Below are 19731 nucleotides of genomic sequence, written 5' to 3'. Positions count from 1 at the left end.
TGCTTGTGGGATGAAAAACCCCTGCTGTCCACGCCCAAGACCGGCTAACTTGACTATGGCTGAAGAAGATCCTTAAGCTCCTCATGTTGGCAACAGGAATCGAACCCAGGACACTCCTTCCCCAGGCATATGGCTGCGAAGTGCAAAGCCACTAGGCTAACCACGTGGAATACTGGTTCATCATAGGAGTGTAATAGAAAATTTTTTTTGTTTTTTTCTCCAAGAGAATTTATGTACATCTTTATGTTGAAACATGGTGTTAGCGATGACTAGTTAAGTGTCTTGAACACAAATTCATCAAGTGCTTACCATTATTATTAGCTTTGTCCTTTTCTTCATATTTTGCTAAAGCATTTCTATATGTTTAAGTTTCATTTCATACCTCTGCTGTTTATATTTCCAACAAGAATCTTCAGTTTCTTTATACCAACTGCCTTCTCTAATGGCTCAAAAAATTCATCTTGTGAGTCATTAGAGAAGGCCATCTTTTGTCTAATTCCTGTTTTTGAAATTTGCTCCCATAAATCTACTTTGAAATGGCCTGTTAATTGAGAAATTTATCTTTGTGTTTAGTGTTGAATGTTATCATCACTCCTACAGAAGGTTTCTTGTAAGGAAGCGATGAATTTTTTGCCAGAAAATAACATCCTTATATTTATAATTTAGCAGAAGTAACCTGTTTTAGTCTTCTTTATTTCAGTAATATCAATTCTCCAAGTGGTACTTCTCTAATTCTTCTGCTGATTAAATTTCTTTTCTACTGATACTCCCTATGATGATGGTGCTAATCTTCGATTCCACTAATGCTGAGTTTATTCCAGTAGCTGACTTTTCCTTGTTTACCCTGGATCCCTCATGAAAATAGCAAGGAATCGTGTTCAGCTAAGCAATGCCCCAGCTGGCATCACAGAATTTGGTCAGCAAAGTCTCAAACAGCCAGCCCATCTTCATTTGTTCAGTATCCAGTGGACACTAATGGGCATCAGAGGTCTCTAAGCTTTAAGCCTTAAGTGATCATTGGTGGATCACCATATTAGTAAATTACTCTATCAGAGATAACTGCCAAAAGTTTTTACACTTGGTCACAGTATATTTAACAAGAAATTACATTTTTGTTTTAACACATTACCCAAACATAAGCAAACAAAGCTTGCACATCAAAAGGCTATTGATTTCATGCCATTTGCCTCAGTATCTCATAAGTCAAAAAGATTATGAGAAGGTCACAGACCCAAACCAGTTTCAACCTTTACTAAGGTCTCATTAGCAGGAGCCAGAGCAGGAAGATGCTAAGGTTGAATCAATGCAGAAGTCATATTTTCTATATATAAATATTAAAATGACATATCAAAATATTAAAATACTTCAGATAAAGTATTTTACAAAAGTTACCTTTTCCATAATGTTTTTACAATATGAGATACTGAGGTAACTGATGTAAAGTCAAAATTCTCTGTATACAAGTAGACTAGTGTGAAGATACTTCACGCACAAACATTGTTTGCTTATGCTTGGGTAAAGGATTAAAGCATGAACATAATTTTTTAAGTATAAAATATTTCGTAACCAAGTGTAAAAACTTTCTACACCTATACTGATCCAGAGTGTTTTAATAATACGGTTATACACATTTTCTGCTTGTAAAATGGAAAACATATTGCTTGTGACTTGTGCATTGATTTACTTTGCTATCTTCCTCGGTCTGGCTCCTACTAATGAGACCTCAATAAAGATTGGAACTGCTCTGAGTAGTGATCCTTCTCATAAATGTTTTTGGATTATGGGATTAATCAGGCAACTAATGTGAAATCTGTACATAGAGCCTATATATAAAATAGTAAAATGACTACTGATGAAGATATTTCACGTGTAAACTTTGTATGCTTATGCTTGGGTAAAGAATTAAAACAAAAACATACTTTATTTTCAATTATAATTATAATTTATGTCAAAATAATTACAAAGAAGATATTTAAATTGTAAAACCTATGGGGGGGGGATATATTGTATATATATTAGAAAAATCTTTTCCTAGGCAATAATGACAATAAAACTAAGATGATGGATAAGGAAAAAAAGCATGATGAACTGATTACAATCCTTAACTTGCAGATCTCATTGAGAACCACTATTTTATAGTACACAAAACTGGCAGGCATTCCTTATGAAAACATATAAAATCAGGATGACAAAATATGTAACCGGGTGCTGCAAAATACCAGGAGCATATAAAGAGAGCTGTGAACTGAGTAGACAGATAAATCTCATGGATACAAGGAAGACTATCTGTAATTTCAACTATGGAAAAATAAACTGAAGGAAGGAGAAAGCGTGTGACAAAAGATAACGTACAGAATTAGTGAGAGATAACTACTTTAAGCAGCAGATCATTCTAGTAATAGCATCATGGAATGTGTATAAACAAGGTGATAGTTATATCTCTAAATGATGTGAGTGATCATTTGGTTTTGACTTGGTAGGTGATAATACATACAAGTGCTTTAAGAAAGGACATATGTAGAACTAGATTATAACAAACTGAGAAGATAAATAACTTAAAGAAGTGTCTTGTCATGAGAAACTGCATGGTAGAGATTCAATAGTGCATGGAAAAAAGTTGGAGTGCCCAAAGGAAGTTTGACTGCATCCACAGCTATGAGGATAAATTGCATGAGAGTTAAAAAGGACAAAAAACACTTTAAAGAGCAGAAATAAAGAGAATGTCATTACCACTCTTCTCACTTACATACATTGTGAGAAGAGTGGTAATGAAGCTCAGGAGCAGCATTAAGAGCAGGCCAGAAGGGTAATGACCATGGTGAGAATGCAAAATCAGATTATGCAAAAAGTTAGCCAACCAGACCAAATCCAACAGAATTATATTGCCACATAGCAAGTAAAGGAAGAATATCTATGGTGAATGTGGATGAGAGGACAGTATTAGATGCACCGAAAATAGCCGAGTTGTCAAGAATGTTCATATTAGTAAGGTATACATTCTGTATAAATTCATTGGCTCACTGCATGCAAGGGGGGGGGACAATACTTACCCCCTGCATCCAGTGAGCCAATGAATTTATACAGAATGTATACCTTACTAATTGCTCAAGGGCAATAGCTAATAATGGTGATGCAGGATGATTTAGCATTGTGAGCAAAGCACAATGGTTGTCAATTTAATGTTGCAAAATGTAAGGCAATGAACCTTGAGATGAAAATATTACATACTTTGTATCATATTGATGCTACTGGATTACAGGAAACTGCACGAAGCTAGGGATCTGAGGGGTGATGGAAGGTAGAGGTTTGAAATTCAGAGGACATACTTCAAAACAGTTCAAAGGATTAATTGGACATTAGAAGACACATTGACAAATGTAAAGATAGGAAGGTTATTATCCATCTTTATAAGGCTATGATTCACTAACATCTTGACTACTGTGCAGAGATCTGGTCACCTGGGTTTCTTGGCGATCAAGAGGTGATGGAGAGGATTCAGAGATGAGTGGGGTGCTGGGGTGCTTAAGGGTCAAAGCTGTATAACTGAGAGGAGACTTCCACATAGCCTTTCAAGGAATGCGGAGAACCGACCAGGGCTTCTGACCTAATGTCCAATCCTCACCTTCTCGTGGTGCACCCTGTTGGGTATCTACTTTGATACTGAATGAACGAGGATGGGCTGGCAATTTGGGATTTAACTGACCAAATTGTATTCTTATTGGTTAAACCAAAATAAAAAATGATGGTACAACATGACAAAATTTCATGCCGGCCTGGGGCATCGCCCGGTTAAACAAGGCTCCCGTTGTTTTCGCCAGGGAACCAGGGCGAACAGCGAAAAGTCAGCTACTGGAACAAATCTGAAAACAAACCCCAACTCAACATCACCAGAGTTAAAGATCGGTACTATCAATGTAAGAAGCCTGAATGGCAAAGAAATGGAGCTAGCTGAGGAATTAGATAAGTACCAGATCGACATAATAGGGGTGGCTGAAACAAAAAAGAACAAAACTGGCGAGATCTTTCTGAGCAATAAATACAAAATGTTATATTCAGGCAATGACAATCAAGGAAAAGAAGGAGTAGCCATAGTATTCAATACAAAATACGAGGCTAATCTTCTTGAATGGCAGTCAGTCTCAAGTAGAGTAATGTGGGCAAATATGAGAATGGGGAACTGGACAATGAGACTTATTTGTGCCTATGGTCCCACAGAAGGTTCTACTAAGGTAGAAGTAGAGGAATTTTTTGATGCTTTAGAAAAAGCAACTGACACAATGAAAAAGGAAAAGTTGGTCCTTGTTGGGGATCTAAATAGCAGAGTAGGAAATGATTGTGAGACATACAAAAATATTTTGGGAAAATTTGGAGAAAAGAGCAAAGCTAATAATAATGGCAAATATCTGTTGGATTTCTGCTCAGGACATGGACTGGTTATTACTAACACCATGTTCCAACATAAAAATGTGCACAAATTCACATGGAGAGAAGAGGCTAGGAATAAGAAAAGTCTCATTGACTATGTTATTGTTGATAGTGATGTTTTCTCCCTGGTGCAGGACACCAGAGTGTACAGAGGATTTGAAATTGGTAGTGATCACCATTTAGTCTTGAGCAGGATAAAATTGAATTTAATATTGAAAAGAATAACATGTAAGAAAGTTTTAAAGCGAATAAAAGTTGAGCAGCTCTCAGATGTGAACTGCAGACTAAAATACATAAAGATTATTGAAGAAAAAATGAAAGAGTTTGAGAACAGGAATCAAACCTTGGAGATTCAGTGGCAAAGTCTGAAGAAAACATTGATTGATTCTGCCAGAGAGGCATGTGGTGAGGTTGTGTGCAAGGATAAAAAAATCAGAACTCCCTGGTGGACACAGGAAGTTAAAGAGGCAGTGAAGGAAAAGAAGAAAGCATATCAAAAGTTCCTGGCAAATAAGTCAGCTTTTACTCTTACAGAATACAGAGACAAATGTAAGAAAGCTAAACAGTGTGTAAAACTAGCTAAACAAAAGTCATGGGAGGACTTTGGTAAGAATATAGAAAATAAATATCAAGAAGGTGGCAAAATATGCTGGAGGTTGTTGAAGAAGCTTAGGAATGGAGGAAAGAGTGCTGTAAAAGGAGTTAGAGATGATAAAGGTGACATGAAAATGGTAGAAAAAGATATTCTTGAAGTATGGAGTAATTACTTTGAAAAACTGCTAAATGAAACAAGCAGTGATGACAGCACAGTGATAAAAAACACTGACCAGGCATGCAGTCAGGAATACATATCCATACTTGAAGTAGAAAAAGCCATCAAAGGCTTGAAATGTGGAAAGGCAGCAGGAGTAGATGATATTCGACCAGAAATGCTGAAGTATGGTGGTATAAGAGTCTTACAGTGGCTGAACTGCATAGTTCAGAAAGCCTGGACAGAGGGACAAATTCCCGATGATTGGAGTAGAGCTCTCATAGTACCCATATATAAAAAGGGAAATAAAACTGAATGTGAGAATTACAGAGGTATTTCCCTACTGAGTGTTCCTGGCAAGATCTATGCAACTTGAGAAATGGTTGAGAAGAATTGTGGAAGAAAAGCTTGGTGAAGAACAAGCTGGATTCAGGCCAAATAGAGGCTGTCAGGATCAGATCTTCACTTTACGACAAATAGTCGAGAAAGCATGGGAATATAACAAAGATCTGTATTTAAGTTTTGTCGATTTGGAAAAGGCATATGACAAGGTGCCAAGAGAGAAGCTATTCAATACGCTGCAGTTATATGGTGTCAATGGGGCTTTATATGAAGCAATACTTAGTCTTTATTTGAGTTGTAAGTCAGCAGTTAGAATTGAAGGAAGTACAGGAAGATGGTTTAATGTTAAATCTGGTGTGAGACAAGGATGTACATTATCCCCTCTGTTATTCATTATCTATATGGATCACATTATGAAGGAAAGTGGTATTAAACCTGATATCAAAATTGGAGATGTTAATGTCAGCTCTTTGCTTTATGCGGATGATGTTATACTTCTAAATAAATCCGCTACAAGTCTGCAAGATTTTCTGACTAAATTCAATTGCTGTTGTAATATGGTATGAAGGTCAGCAATAAAAAGACAAAGACAATGAAAATAGGCAGAATCATTGAAAATGTCAACTGTGTTGTGAATGGAGAACCTGTGGAACAAGTAAAACATTTCAGCTACTTAGGCATGATTTTTACTGAAGATGGTAAATTAAATATAGAAATAGACAACAGAATCGAATCAGCAAAGCTGGTATGGTGGGAAGTCAATTGAATAAATTCATATGGAATAAGAGAGAAATTAGTCGGAACACTAAATTAGCTGTATACAAGACAGTGTTCAAACCAGTTTTAATTTATGGATCTGAGAGCTGAGTCAGAAGTAAACCACTTGACCAAAGACTAGAGACCGCAGATATGAGAGTCCTGAGAAAGATTAGAGGCATGAACAGATGGCATCAATGGCAATATCATATTAAGAATGAGGATATTAGGAAAGACCTTGACATTGTCAGCATCCAGGAATGCGTTAGCAGAGCTAATCTCAGGTGGTATGGTCACTTAAATAGAATGGGAGAGGAAAGATGAGTGACCAAGCTGGTGAAAAATTTGTTGTAGAATGGTCCCTATGAGGATAGATTGAAGGTGTATGGGTTGCATAGTTTAGTTGACAAGTGAAGGAGAGGGGATGTGATAGAAACTTATAAGTTAAAGGGATTTGTTAAGATTAAAAAAAAAATTTAAACATTTTTTTTTTTTCAACAGATGAGTAGTAGTAGCAGGTGAACAAGGGGTCACTCCTGAAAGTTGTATAAGAGTGTGGTTAGTAATGGTGTGCAGACTAGGTTCTTTTCTTGGATAGTGGTGAATGAGTGGAATGGATTGCCAGAGGTAGTTGTGAGTATTCCAATGGTGAATAAGTTAAGGATAGCTGTGATAGGTATTGCGTGAATAACAGTGTGGGTCTCCTGGAATGAGTCATTGACTCCATAGAGATACCTATATATTAATAATTAAAGCTATTGGAAAACAAGCCTGGTTTGAATACAGCAGCTAGACTGAATGGGATATTGGCACATGAGATGCACAAAACAGTCAGCAATGCCTTCAATTTATTAACTTGAGTCTTGGCAAGCACATATGTCCTAATGAATGAAAAGAGAACAAATAATTTGTAGAGGCTGAGAGTGTCATTAAAGGATAACAGTTGCTGGTTCAGTATGGCAAAATATAAAGTCTATCCCAAAATGTATTTTGGGATGAAAAGGTTACAAGCTGTGTGTTATATTGAAGGGATACTGAAGAAGCTGAAAGCCTAATTTTTGTTAAGAAAAGTAAGTGTACTCTGGCAGGCTGGAGATGAAAATGGACATAATTGAGGTTAAAACTAAGACCACATATTTTTTGAGAAGTGGATATGAAAAATTTGTCTTTTTCTGCATGTACTTGTTTCGCTTTGATTTTTTCCACTTATGGCATGCCACAACTACATGAAGCAAGAGAAAAGCAATAAACTGTTGTTGCAAACTAATGCTAGAATTGACGAATTGAGGCTAGATTTGCTGTCTAGATCTTTAGGGAAGGTAATAAGCTTCTGAGGACATATCAGTGGCAATCAGCATATAAGAAATGTACTAATTCTTAACATATATGTAAGTTTAAATACATCAGTCAAAAAAAAAAGACAGAAAAAAAAACTGCTGATATATCTCTACAAATGATAGGTTGAAAAATATATACAGCAATCCCTCAATTAGTGCTCCTAATGCGTTCTTTAAAACAGACGCAATAATCAAAAACATACCAATCAAATATAATAACCTATGGAAAAAAGTATAATTCGTTCCTCAAATTTCTTTTTTGAACCTTAATTTTTTTTATAAAAGAATTAAGGTATGTCTCAGGGCATAGTTAAAGGAAAACCATGAAGCTGAAAGACGATAAAACACATTCAGAATATAAATTTATTATTCTACTTCTTAACAAAGAATTGAGCTAACATAGTTTGGCAGGCATTATGTTTCTTTTTTTCATACAATCGACGGTATGGCCCTATTGCCTCTTCTACTCTTCTGCAAATTTTACTGCTTCTCTCTTCATCAGGGTCAGCCTCTAAGCATTGCTGCTTAAAAACTTCAACTGTACGAAAAATATTTTCAAATTGTTTCTGTGAAATCTCTTTTGGCTGACTATCGGTGGTTAGATTTTCTTCATATTCTTCGGGATCTTCCTGCTGTGCATCTAAATTTAGCAGATCAGAATCACTCAGTTCTTCAGAATGAGATCTAATTAACTCTTGGACGTTATCAATGAAGGGGAGAAAGAAATGAAGGATCAGCAGCTATCCATTTAGAAGAACACAAATCATAAGGGTAAGGGTAGTAGCTTGCAGTGGCGGCTGGTGAAAATTTTAAGTTGGGGTGCTGCATATACAAAAAAAATTCTAATCAGTAACGAATTTATTAATAAATAAATTTACATATAAAAATTGCTTTATTAAAAATATTTCATCCTCACCACGAACAAACACCAATAATAAAAGTTTCACAAGCACAAACGAAGATCGCAGTGCATTTGTTTCGTGTAACGATAATTGAAAAAATATAATTCTTTTTATATTTTCAACAGTGACACTCGTCATAATTCAGCCTTGTATCTATAATAAATAAATAATTATATGTTATTTTAACAAAATAAAATAAGATTTACAAAAAATAGTTCACAACGCACACACACCAATAATAAATGTTTCATATCTCACAGAAATAATGAGCGTAAGGATACTAAAAATACACTGCCATTTGGGCAGTGTGGGAATAATGTAATGTGCAATGACAAGTACAAACGAATATCGGCGTTAGATTGCAGTGCATCTATTTCGTAATCTAAAGCATTAATCGAACAATTCCAATTATTAACTATTTAATCAATGTCAAAACATAAGCTGTAGCCTTTAACATGTTGTATTGCATTTATAGAATGTTGTAAGCATTGTTATTATTTATAAACACAAACAAAATTTAAATTTTTAATTTTTTCCTTGGGGGTGCTGCAGTGTCGCAGTGCTTATGTACGGGCTGCCACTGGTAGTAAGTTGCTATGGAGCTTAAATGCTGTGTGAAGATTGTACTTTTTTAAGGACCTGGCATTTCTGAAGAGATGGCTGGAGAATGGGGGAGGAACTGATTATTTTTTTAATTCTGTAATTGCTGTAGCCATTGGAAAGGAAGGTGTTGTGTATGCAGTTGAGTTCGGTTGAAAGAGAGGTTCCACTGGAACAAAGCTTGTGGGCTCTATTGCTTAGAGTTTTAATAATGTCATATTGTTGAGAGAGGTGGTGGTGGGAGAGTTTGTGAATGTATCTGCCTGTGTGAGTAGGCAAATTGGATTCCTGGATGTAAGCTATTGAGGTGACTGAGGAAGGAGTCTAATCGGTCTGGGTCATGAGGCCAAAACAGAGAACACGTCATCTACATATCTTAGTCAGATAGAAGATGTGAGAGGGGCTGAGTCTATGGCTCGATTTTCAAAATTTTCCATGTAAAAATCAGCAAGATGGTGTGTGTATGTGTGTGTGTGTGGGGGTGGGGTGGAACCATAGTGGTTCCCTCTATTTGTTTGTAGATTTTGTTCTTCCAAGAAACAGCTACAAAGTTTTCATCATCTCCCCACTGCAGGTTAACCTGTACAGCTAGATAACTCTGTCTCTCTCTACTGATAAACAAGTGAATGTTGGCTAGACACACAGTACCACAAACAGAACCAGGCTCACGTAATTCTGTGGGCAGCATGGAAGTGTGCAGAAGTTGTAAAAATATTTATGGCAAGACGGTGTATATAAATAAAATTTGATTTAGCCTTTCTTACAATTCTAGTCACCTCACCCTTCTTGCTTGCACTGCTCATCTATTTAATCTCCATTTGGTTTGATATCCTCCTGACCATGGGTATGCAGTGACTTGTAGCTTCTCCAGCCACAGCAAGATGTCTCCTAATTCTGTCATAATTACCAACTTTATAGCTCAACATAAATCCTTTCTTGACAGAATTCCACATATTTAGCAGTTTCCTGGAACAAGACTGCATGGTCACTCTCCCTCACCCCGCTGAAAGCAGAGTACCTTGGTTATGGGTACATCTTATGCTATTACCAGATCCAACAGTTTCAAATTGCTGGTCCCCTCTATGACATGCTGTTATCAGGTAATTATCCCTTAGCAATATATAAACTCCACTTCCATCTTGACATTCTCTCTTTTCTCTTTCAATCTATGTCTCCATAGTTAAAGTCCCACATAATAGTTGCTCGGTCTGCACTCGTTATGCTAATCTGCCAATGCAAAACACCATCTTGCTGTGGATCCCATGGTCTATAACAACAGCTAACAATATATTTTGTCCTACTGGCATCTATTTTGTACTAGACAGCTTCCAATGAACCATCTCCCACCCACAAAACTAAAATCCTCTTTAATTTTTAATTCTGTTGATTAAAGTTTTCTTCATCTATCATCAACAATATTCCATCTCCTGTGCCATGTCCGGTCCCCTCTATGACATGCTGTTATCAGGTAATTATCCCTTAGCAATATATAAACTCCACTTCCATCTTGACATTCTCTCTTTTCTCTTTCAATCTATGTCTCCATAGTTAAAGTCCCACATAATAGTTGCTCGGTCTGCACTCGTTATGCTAATCTGCCAATGCAAAACACCATCTTGCTGTGGATCCCATGGTCTATAACAACAGCTAACAATATATTTTGTCCTACTGGCATCTGTTTTGTACTAGACAGCTTCCAATGAACCATCTCCCACCCACAAAACTAAAATCCTCTTTAATTTTTAATTCTGTTGATTAAAGTTCTTCATCTATCATCAACAATATTCCATCTCCTGTGCCATTCCCTCTATCCTGCCTGATATCACAATATCCTTTACAATCTATTTCTCTAACTACATCATTTTCTGTCAAGCAGATATCACTGATACCTATAATTTTTGGCCAAGTTTGACTGCATCTGTGTACATGTATTTCAACATCCCCTCAGACCCACAGTTCTCCTTGTGTAACATCATTACATTGTGTAACATCTGCACTGAACACTCATTTCTACACACACACACACACACACACCATTTGTCTCAGGGGTGGCTGAACTGACACTTGGACTACCCCCCCCTTACTCTCCAATACTTCTAGTTTCCCTGATTTTGTGCTTTCAACCTCTCACTGAACAAAACAGAATTGTATTTCAATTTAATATTAAATAATTAGAAGCATCACGAATTGATATCTTCAAATATTAACTTATAAAAGAAAATACACTGGGTTTATTGGGTCATAAAAAAGTATAATGAAAATAAACCAGTTTTTCCACTATTAACACTTGTGGCTTCTTCTGGGTTAGAATGACAAAAAATACAAGAAAAGGATAACATGAAGTATAACTTTACTAAAATCTATAAAACACATAAGAACCATTACAATATAAGTTGAAACTAAAACCTCATGGAATGTGGTAGATGACACAAGTTAACTATTGTGCAGCATTGTATGCTAACAGTAGGCTGAAAATTTGAACTGTGACATGCAGAAAGATCTCATGAGCGATTTCCAAATATCACACAGGATCAATCTTCAATACCTATTGAGTGTACCTTGTGGTCAGATGACATGGTAGATTCTTTTATGTTATGAACAGTGAAGTTGTCCTCTAAGGCTTGCTCTTATTCTATTCAATGTTATGGTGTATGAGAAAAATGAAAAGCCAGGCCCAAGTTGTCTTCTATGTTGTTACTTACATCTCCAATATGTTCATCTCTTCTTATTTCCAAAATTCTATTCCAAAATCAAAACATAAAATGCAATATTTGTTTTATGTTTTCATAACACAAAAGAAGCCACTAGCATATGTGGCAAAACTAGTTGGTTTAATTAAATATCTATTACAACCTATTAAACTCAGTGTTAATTATCTTTTGTTACATTAATTTTTGGTTGAAAAAAATCAACATATTCAACATGGAATATTGTTGATCCCAGAATGGTGTTTTTTTTGACACTAGTAAAATTTATTTGTAAGCTTCCTATAATAGTACAAAATATTGAACAATCATATGTGTAACCTAAGAGCAACAGCTTATCCAGGTTACGATATGTATAAAGTTACAAAAATTTATGTAATGCGTTTTCATTATATACACATGTGTACATTCATATAATATACATATTACATATTATTATAATATAATTACATAATAAAATTGCAGGAGACATGCTAATACAGAGAAAGTTGATTAACGATTAATTAGGAACAAAATAAAACAAAGCAGTTAAATAATATGTTCATGTTAAATAATATTTAAAGTTTTACGTTTTATACATGAGTCTGGATCTTTGAATACAAATATGCTAAAAACCAATAATTTATATAATTATTTTGAACAGAGCTTCCTCATTTCTGTGGGAAAATAAATACTCTTTGATTAGAGTTTTATATTTGGTTGGGTTAGTTTCATTTCTTATTGTTAAAGGTAGTGTGTTGAATACTTTTGGTGCTAAATAAGTATAGTGTTTGTGTAGAGATTCTTTATTTGCTTTTGGAACTATATATTTTAGGCCCTTACTAAGGAAAGCATCTTGTTTGATATTTACGTATTCGTTTTTTATGAATAATAGTACCCTATAGATGTATAAATATTTAAGGGAAAGTATGTTTAGTGTGGTGTATTTATTACACATTGCAATATCCTTATATTTATTTCTAGTTAAGATTTTAATTACTTTATTCTGAGTCGAGACTAAAGGTTTCAGAGTAGTGCGATACATTCCTCCCCAACTTAATATACCATATTGTAGTGTGCTTTGAATCCAGGCAGAATATAATATTTTTAGCATATTTAAATTTAAGAATCTGTTTAGGTAGTAAAGTCTGTTTAACATAATCCTTGCTTTATTTACGACATCAGTAATATGCGGTTTCCAGCTGAAATTACTATCAATTTTTAATCCAAAGTAAGTAAGATTCCTCCCCAACTTAATATACCATATTGTAGTGTGCTTTGAATCCAGGCAGAATATAATCTTTTTAGCATATTTAAATTTAAGAATCTGTTTAGGTAGTAAAGTCTGTTTAATATGCGGTTTCCAGCTGAAATTACTATCAATTTTTAATCCAAAGTAAGTTATTACACTGACTTTTTCTATTTTCTCGCAGTTGCAATTTGAATCTGTCCTGCAATTCCAATCATGCAAAATTAATTGTGCAGTGAAGTTCATTTTGCCAGTTGTATTTCGCAAGTTAAAATTTACATATTTATTTTTTGAGATATTCAGACCGAGTTTGACTGGAACCAATTTGTTATTTTCAAAAGATCAGCATTCACGATGGTTTTCATTTGTTTGGCTATGTCTGTAGAGAAAATTAGTACTGTATCATCTGCAAAAGTATTTATTTTACTGTTTAGTTTAAGATTGCAGAAGTCATTGATATACAATAAATATTAAATAAAATTGGTCCCAAGACAGATCCTTGTAGTACACCGCAGTCTACTGTTTTGGAGCTGTTATAGCTATTGTTTATTTTTACAATTAGTTATCATAGTGGCATTTAAGTAATTTTTGAACCAGTTTAGGGCAGTCCTGGTATTCCTATGACTTCTAATTTTTTTAATTAAAATTTCATGTGATACAGAGTCAAAAGCTTTGGGTATATCTAGAAATATTGCTAATGTTAGTTTATGTTCATCAAGGGAGGTATAAACTGTGTTTGTGAAGTTCAGTAAAACTTTTGGCTGAACCAAATTGATTCTTTGAAGAGAAGTTGTTTTTGTCCAAATATTTCATGAGTCTAATTTTTACCAATTTCTCTAATATTTTCGAAAAGACCATCAGAAGGGAGATTGGTCTGTAATTTTTCAAGTTATTTTTGTTTCCCTTTTTGTAAATAGATACAACTACGGCTTTCTTAAAATCTGATGGAAACATGCCGGTCATCAGTGATAAGTTAAAAATATACATTTGGCATTCTTTCACAATGTTTGTGTTAATACCATCATATCCTGAAGTTTTGGTTGTGTTTAGGCTAGCTATAACATTTTTGATTTTGTTTTCACAAGTGGGGAAAAGATATATGGAGTTATCAAGTCTCTTGAGAGTGCAATTCTGAGGGGTGGGTTTACATTTTTCAGAATGCTTTCACTGACCATGGCAAAATGGTTATTGAATTCTTCAGCTAATCCTCTGTCTCAATTTTCTCTATTCCTATCTATTTCTTTAACTATGGGGAGATTTTGTTTGTATCTTTGCCGAATAATTTATTCACAAACTTTCATTGTTTTATGGGGTTTTCTTGGCATTTTAGGAATTCATTTCTGCAGTATTTGTTTTTACTTTCTTTTAATTTATGATGTATTAGATTTCTATAGTACTTGAAACTGAGTTCATAATATTGATTGTGCAAGTATTTCTTAAACTTTTTATACACTTTATCTCTAATTTTTAAGTAGTGTCTTATTTCCTGTGTAATCCAGGGCTTTGTTTCTTTCATTTTGTCTATTATTTTAACTTTAATCGAGTCTTGTATTTTATTGTTCAACATTGCAATAAATTTATGATACGAGGTATCAATATTTGTTTCCGTCATTATATCTTCCCAGGAGACAGTGCTTAAGTTACGTTTCAATACTCTGGAGTCAATTGTTGTATAGGGAATGTTTTTGGTTGTACTATCTCTGTGCTGTACATGCAAATGCACTTTAATACCAATTGGAAAGTGATCCGTAAGAGGTTGGCGCAGAACTGCTGCTTGGATTTTGTTTCCACTTAAAGTTCTCCCAAATACATGATCTAGACACGTTCTACCACCATTGAATTCTCTCGTGGGGACATTAATATATTGTTCGAGTCCATGCATGGCAAGTAGATCTAGATAATCTTGAGAGATCCGCTATTATGAGAACATTGTCACTTCTGATCTCATCTATACTACACTCAAGTTCTTGTATAAAGTTGGACTCTGTGTAATAATGGAACCTATATACAGCTTTTATATATATATATATATATTAGATTTATTAGATATATTAGATTTGTTATAATTTCTACATTGATAATAATTTTAAAATCCGCTTAATTGGTACAAATAAATTTTTTCGTTAACCAGATATCTGTTAATATCAGAACATCTAGCTGATAGTTTAAATTGTCTAGTAGTAATTTAATGCTCTAATTTATCTCGAATACTTCTTATATTTATATGCAAAATTTTCAAGGTGCTTACAGTGTCTGAGGATAAAAAGTTTCTTAATTCTACTCAATCATGACAAATTACACATTTATGAAAGTGACATCACAGTTATTATTCTCATCTGTCACTGTTGTTTGTAATTAGTTATTACTCTTGCTATTTTCTCGGAGTTTAGACAAGTCTTTTTCGCATCTGATTTGCCATATTTTAGATGTATCATCTCTTCTCATGAAACGTTTGCCCTGTTTGACCAGAGATATTTGTAGTTGACTTCTTTACATTTCTTGGCAATAAATAGTAGGTGTTTTAGGTTTCCAGTCAAGTGCTCATTTAAATATATTTTACTATCCTTAAAACTGTCACATATATCAGTTGTACTTAGTCTATATTTGATACTTTTGTTTCCGTCCAGCCATTTGGCTCTGATCGTTTTACTTTTAAATTTTATAATGATTAGGCATTGGTCTGTTTTTCTGCCCACTAGGAAAGTATAGCCTTAATATCATCTTCGTTATAGCTGATCTTGATTTTACGTGCAATTTTCTTTGCTATTTCATGCACATTTTCACGTGGCTCATGAGGAACACCAATAATTTCTAGGTTTGAGCTAACTGCCTGTTGATTCAATTCATCCACTGTTTCATGAATTATTTTCAGCTCCCTACACAGCTCCATATTTGCATTTTCTAGTTCATAGTTCTTTGTTTTAAGTTCCTTAACTTTTTGTGTCAGGTCAGCAATGATACTCAGAAAGTCATCTATTTTGTTCGAGGAATATTCAGTCGAACTTCTTAAGTCGTTGACATCTTTTTTTCATTCTTTTATTAATCCCATTAAATCTGTTATATGTAAATTGTCTGTGTCACTAATCTCTGGAATGCACGAGTCACCACCCCTGGGAGAAGTTGCTGGCAGATGTTGGCAAGCACTGGAATGGCATCCGTCGTGTAACAAAGAGTTGAAACACTGAGTAGGTCTTTGTTGTTCGCCAAATTTGCAAGAAGTGCATTTCCAATTTTGTTTCCTGTCTTTGGAGAGCTTTTTAAATTGGCTTTCACTGAGACCAGCACAATAAAAATGAGGAACAACTATTATAAAGTATCTGCATACTTCATAATAGATGTAACATCAATACATGTCTCTTCACAAACTTTGCAGCGGATTCCCATTATGTCAGAGTTTAGTGCTAAACGTTAAACCTATTCTTTGTTCTAGGTACTCACCTTGAAAACTAGCCCAATGGCAACCTTTGAATAACAGCAGGTTGGATAGACAATTTTTTAAAACTACTTGCAGAGGTCAACTCTCATAGAGCTGAGCATTACAGTACGTGGTAGAGCGAGTTACAGGCTACACTTCAAGAATTACAATAACACATTTTTTAAATAGAATACTAATTAAAACGTTGTTTACTACAGAGTACTGTTTCAAAGAACTATAAAGCACTGTGCCACCATGTTTGTAGAAAGGATTGTAGTATTTAAGAGAATAGTGGTTCTGAGTGAAAGTTTACCAATATATGGGATGGAAACAGAAGTCCTGAAGTAAATGTCAGGATTCTGCTGTGGAGGAGTAGGAGTACAGAATACTAATTTTTGTATGAGTTTCTTTTCAAACAAGTGATTGGAGTATAGTGGAATTCTCTCTTCACTTTTTTCCTTCATTTCTTGTGATATATATTCTTTTTTTTGAACATGAAGTTATTACTTACTTCAATAGTTTCTGTATACCCAAGCCCACTTATACACCAAGTGAGAAGCCTCCTTCAGCTTTTTTTTTGTAATTAAGGCATTTAGGAAAGATAATTTTTCCTTCATTTTCCAGTTCCATGGTAAATTTAATTTTGCTATGGTAAGAGTTGATAGGTGAAAGAAAATTGTTTAACTCAGCAACACTACATTTCCAGATGATAAAGACATTATTTATGTATTTCTACCAAATTGAAGGTTTGCCATTGATAAATCTGAGGAACCGTTTTTCCAAATTTTTCATGAATAACTTGACACATGGAGGAGACAGAAGGCTACCCATTGCATTGTAAATTGTCCCATCTAATGATTTCAGATTAAATTAAAAGCTGAGAGGTATCAAGATGGAACTGGTCTATAAGTTCCAGAAGTTCATTTACCAGAATATTAGTGAACAAAGGTGCAATATCTAGACTAGCTAGAATATCTGATGGCATGATGGAAATTTTCAATAGTTTCTGTATGAAATGTCATGAGTTCTTAATGAAGGAGTCCTTGTGATTGATATGGTTTCTTTAGAAGATTAGCAAGATGCTTTGATAAATGATCAATATACAACCTGTTGCAAATGACAACACACTGAAGACTAATTCTTCTCTTTTCATCTTGCTTTCCAAACAGCAATATCAACTCTTCAGAAAAAAAGAGCAATTTCCAATTTAAAAAAGAACTAGGCTATTATAATAATCAAGGCCAATAGAGGCAACTCAAGAGGCATCATGCATATAGCTGACTACATGTTTAAGATTTCACTCTTGATTGCAGATTCTTCTCCATTGCACTATGCCCCTACTTGGACAAATCATGAAGAGACTAATAATCTTATATGTGGCATGCTCACCTTGCCTACAGATCCTAAGAAAAAGTTAAAATCAATGCACCCTTTAACCCTGCAACTATATGGAGCACCCAGGTACACAAGGCTGGGCTGACATTTCTCTTAGGCCAATTGTAAATGGTTCCTAATTATTTCAGATGGAATGGAACATTTACAAACAGCTATCAGGCATTGCAATGGGTGGCCCTCTGTCTCCTCCATGTACCGATTTATTCATGGAAAATTTTTCCAAATGGTTCCTCACATCTATAAATAGTAAACCATCAATTTGGTGGAAATAATTTACTATGGAACTGGAAAATAAAGAAAACTATCTTTATTAGATGTTTTAATTTTAAAAAAAAATGAAGGCTTCTCACAGGTCCTTATTGGCACTCATCCTCATTGCACAATATATCATAAAAAACTATGTTTTATACATAAGCTTTAAAAAAAAGATGGTCTCTATCATCACAAGAGATGAAGGAAAGAACTAAAAGATGAACTGTAAATTTTGCTCCAACTACTTGTTTACAACAGATATTCAAACAAACTCATACAAAAATTAGTACTCTCCACTCATACTCCTACACAGCAAAATCCTGACATTCACTTCAGGACTTTTGTTTTCATCCCTTACATTGGTAGACTCACTCAAAAGCACTAATCTCTTCAAATTTCATGAGATAAGAATAGCTTTCAAGCCCATTTTGACTATACAACATACAAGTTTTATTGTGTTCTTAACACGATAACCCTTTCTACAAACATCCTGGTATCTACGATATTCCATCTTTTTAGCCTTTCTTACTTAGGACAGATCTAGAAGTTTGGAAATGAGACAGATAGAACATATTGGAGATGTCAATAACAACAGAGAAGATAACTTGAGCCTGGTTTTTCATTCTTCTCACACACCATAACACTGAATGGAATAAGAGCTGCATGCCTTACATAAAGGACAACTTCACTGCTCATAACATAAAAGAATCCACTGTGGTCATCTTCACAAGGCACACTCAATTAGAATTGAAGATTGATCCTGTGTGATATTTGGAAATTGCTCATCAGTTCTTTCTGCATGTCAGCCTTCAAATTTTCTTCCAACTATCTCCACATAATGATGTACAATACTTAACTTGTGCCAGCTCCCACATTCCACATGGTTTCATTCTTCAATTTATGTTGTAATGGTTCCTACATGTTTTATATATTTTTGTAATGTTATAATTCATGTTAGCCTTTGCTTGTATTTTTGATGTCATTCTAACTCAGAAGAAGCCATGAGAGCCATTGTGGTGAAAGTAGTCATTTTTTATTATACTTTAATTACAGCCAAATAAACATAGTGTATATTCTTTTATCATTTATACTCATTGGTTGAAAGATAATGCTTTCAATATTAATTATTTCCTTATTTTAAGCAACTGTAAAGAATTTATTCATAAAGCAGCTGTTAATCAAATATCAAGAATTTGTTGTCCAACATTTAAGGAGACAATTTAGTAATTGTTTTCTACATACATATATGCATAGCTCATGGCAAAAACATGTTTAAAAAAGAGAAACATGATGTCATTATATATAACACAGTTGAAGGGTTTAAAATATTTTAAGTTAAAAACTTTAAAGAAAGCCATAGATCTAATCCAAGGAATTAAAAAATTAAAATAAAAATCTCAATATGTTATAATAAAAAAGTATATATATAACATTATACATTAAGATCTAAATTTGTAATCTAGGTCACAGCTTTGGAATTGCTTGTAAAAAGTCATTCTAGTTATTCTGATAAGCATGTAAGATGCATTTTTTTACAATATGCTGCATAGTCTGTCAAGGAGCACCACAGTCACATATTGGAGCTGACTGTCTATTCCATTTGTAAAGAGTATCTCCACATAG

The 19731-nt window shown here is 34.4% G+C and overlaps 1 protein-coding gene across 2 annotated transcripts in view; it reads right to left on the bottom strand.

Moving 5' to 3' along the window:
- The window catches only part of LOC150102464 (uridine diphosphate glucose pyrophosphatase NUDT14-like), a 70884-nt gene that overhangs the window by 32496 nt on the left and 18657 nt on the right, over positions 1–19731 (bottom strand). The window lies entirely within an intron of this gene.

This window comes from Typopeltis vanoorti, chromosome 10 (assembly GCF_054136105.1).
Source record: "Typopeltis vanoorti isolate ZY-2024b chromosome 10, IOZ_Tvanoo_1.0, whole genome shotgun sequence".
Lineage (NCBI taxonomy): Eukaryota > Metazoa > Arthropoda > Arachnida > Uropygi > Thelyphonidae > Typopeltis > Typopeltis vanoorti.
The sequence above is the reverse complement of the archived record's forward strand: the minus strand, read 5'-3'. Positions and strand labels throughout refer to the sequence as shown.